General features: G+C 47.9%; 1 non-coding gene across 1 annotated transcript; it reads left to right on the top strand.

The window, feature by feature from the left end:
* The first annotated feature begins 206 nt into the window (after window positions 1–206).
* On the top strand, window positions 207–279 carry Trnaa-agc (transfer RNA alanine (anticodon AGC)). The gene has a single exon. It is a non-coding gene; the product is annotated as a tRNA-Ala (tRNA).
* The last annotated feature ends 2923 nt before the right edge of the window (window positions 280–3202 follow it).

Here is a 3202-nt window from a genome sequence, read left to right as displayed (position 1 = left end):
TGACAGACAATTCTCATCATATCCACCGCAATCCGAAGAGGCCTTCCGAGTGGTAGACAGGCACGTTTAATATGCGAAGCGAGATTCTAGCGGCAACCGGTCGTCGCCTCCAGCCTTCCCTTCACCTCTTTCGTTCGATTTCCTTCGACCTTGTCTCAGGCGAAGAGCACAATATGCTAGCGACTCGGTTACCGAGCGATCGCGTCGGGGGTGTAGCTCAGATGGTAGAGCGCTCGCTTAGCATGCGAGAGGTACTGGGATCGATACCCAGCACCTCCACTTTTTATTTTTCAGGCATGAAAAGAGCGCTCCCGATACTGAGTTGTGAGAAAGTCGACGTAGGCACTCCGTTTTGCGCAGTTCGGATGAAATGCAAAATTGATGCTTTTATATGCATCCATCATAATCAGCCTATATTTATCTACACTGCAGGACGAAGGCCTCTCCCTGCGATCTCCAATTACCCCTGTTTTGCGCTAGCTAATTCGAACTTGCCCCTGCGAATTTCCTAACTTCATCACTCCACCTAGATTTCTGCCGTCCTCGACTAGCGTTTCCCTTCTGTTGGTATACATTCAGTAACCCTAATGGTCCACCGGTTATCCATCCTTCGCATTACATGGCCTGACCAGCTCCTCTTTTTCCGCTTAATGTCAACTAGAATATCCGCTATCCCCATTTTTTCTCTGATCCGAACCGCTCTCTTCCTGTCTCTTAACATTAGGCCTAACATTTTCGTTCCATCGCTCTTTTTTTGGTCCTCAAATTGTTCTCGAGCTTCATGTTATCCTCCAAGTTTCTGCTTCATATGTTAGCACCGGTAGAATGAAATCATTGTACACTTTTGTTTTGATGGACAGTGGTAATCTCCCAGTCAGGATTTGGTAATGGTAATTCCTTTTATATGCACTAACTGGAAAAGCTTTCTGCTTTTTGGCGCTCTTGGATAAAATTAATGCTCACATATGCGCGCTCAGTGCAAATAGTTCAGTGTGTTTAGGATGCTTTATATATTATAAAAGGTCAACCAAGCATTTTTTTTCAAGCCTGCAGTTACATAATGTAATAGTGCATCACAGAGTTGAGCGAGTCCTTTGTCTCCGAACGCATTTACTGCCAGAGTGTTTCCTTCAGCGACTTCGTTTAATGCCCCCAACTTATTATCTTTAAAAGGGACATCCCGTTTAAAGACGACTAGTTACAATATTGCCGAATTGCCGGCCTTACTCAGCCCCCAACTCAGTGCAGTGCCGTCTAACAAGGACAGAATAAGAACGGTTCAATGAAAACGAAGACAACGGCAACGACTTCACGATGGGGATGAAACGACGACGACCACATGACGATGCCACCTCACTCACCATTTAGAATAAACAAACTTTATTTGCTGGTGGGGGTGGGTTGCAGGGACCGAGGTTAGGTCCACTACAACAAAGTGAGAGTCGGCGATCGAAAGAGAGAAAGAGGCCAGATGGAAGGAGCAGAAGAAAAGCTCTATTTCTTATTTTTATTTTTCTAACCTCGCACCACAAGGCCACCACATCTTGCTGACACTACAACAGCGTGTATGCACCTATCAAGGCTCCCACTGCTGTTGACGTCGCAAATGCAGCCACACACTCCTCAAGTAATGCATGTGCTGCGCACGGGTTGTGCCGAAGATGCCGATTACACTGTCTCGGTAAGCCTGCCCTGTCAAATAATTCAATCGAGCCCCCTGTTTCAGGGCAGACCATAAGGCATTGGGTCGCCAGTTACTGTCAAGCTCGCTACTACTGCGGCTGCTGCTGTCGTCATCACTTTTATCATCGTCTTCTAAGTCGCCCTCAGACAGCCGAAGGTTCTGAAACACAGCACATGTCACGGCAATGTTGGCCACAGGATCAAGCCCGTAGAGGAGGGTGCGGTACCGCAGCAGACAGCGGAAACGGCTCGTAAAGAACCCAATACACCTCTCCACTACGGAACATATGTTGGAATGTGCTGCGTTGTACTTCCCCTTGGCTGTTTACGTAGAGGATGGCCTGGAACCTGTTTTAGGAGCCACGGCTCCAGGGGGTTGCTGCTGCCACCTGCATGATGATGGAAATGGTGCACTGAGTACTCCACTGACGAGAGACAAGTTGGCAACTGAGGAAAGGTACTTCATCATTCAACAAAGGTAGGGTTCAGAGGTTGCAGACCTTAGTAAGTAAGCGCACGTGTTGGGCATGTCCACCCCGACACAAAATGTTAACCGAATTACAAGCGTACCACTCAGGGCCCACCAGAAGCTGAAGAAATGAACACTTATTGGTGCTACCAATGACACAGTAGTAGCACTAATACGTGTTGTTTTCTTATGTTGATGGCAGGTACTTGGTGGCGTGCTTGCAACTTATTAACATTTTTAAAATTCACAGTGCTAGCCCTAATTGGTTAGATTTTTTCATCATTAGAGAGACACTTACTCGAGTGCTTGTTATTTAGTTAATACACACTACCTTACGCACAATACCTTCCACTCCAGCGATAGTCCCGTCGCTCGCTCCGCTTCCTGTTCCCCCGCCAGTTTCTCGCACAACAACCGCACCGTTTCCTTCGAGAGGTGAAAATTCCGTCAAAAATGGTCGCCCGGCATGTCAAACGCGTCGTCTGGCTTTCCGTGTCTAGATCGGCGACAGCGAAGAGCCAACGCAGGAGGCAGCCACTTTTTATGCTTTCTGCGACGACCCTACCTCCGGCAGTGCTAAAAAATGCTGCCTTATGCTCCACGTAATGAGTGCGTCAACGTCATTTTGACGTCGTCGGTTTCTGCGGGTTCTTGACGTCGCGTGATTGACAGACAAAATTGGCGCCGCCCGGTCATTTTCGACCAAATGGCAGTCGGGTGATGATGTCATAAGGCATAAACAAAGAATTATATTTCCTACAAAATAGTACCCCAGAAGAACTGCGTCAAAACAATGCTCGACCATATTTGGTGTTTGATACAGTTTCGCTGGACATTCTCGTTCGCACGCCAGGATGGCGGCCAATTTTTTACCGTCCAAGCCCAGAGGGGACATAGATAGAACTGTGGAGTGGAGGGGAGAGAAGATAGAGAGAAGGCGTAGAACCGACGCAGTCGCGAAACGAGTGAATAACGGCCTCGCCACTGTCGCAGTTCCTATACAGAGAGAGAGGGCGGCAAAGAGGAAAGATGACGTGAGAGGCCAAGGAA

Source organism: Dermacentor silvarum, chromosome 8 (assembly GCF_013339745.2).
Source record: "Dermacentor silvarum isolate Dsil-2018 chromosome 8, BIME_Dsil_1.4, whole genome shotgun sequence".
In the NCBI taxonomy this organism is placed as follows: Eukaryota; Metazoa; Arthropoda; class Arachnida; order Ixodida; family Ixodidae; genus Dermacentor; species Dermacentor silvarum.
Note: the sequence above shows the minus strand (reverse complement) of the source record. Positions and strands in the feature narration are given on the sequence as shown.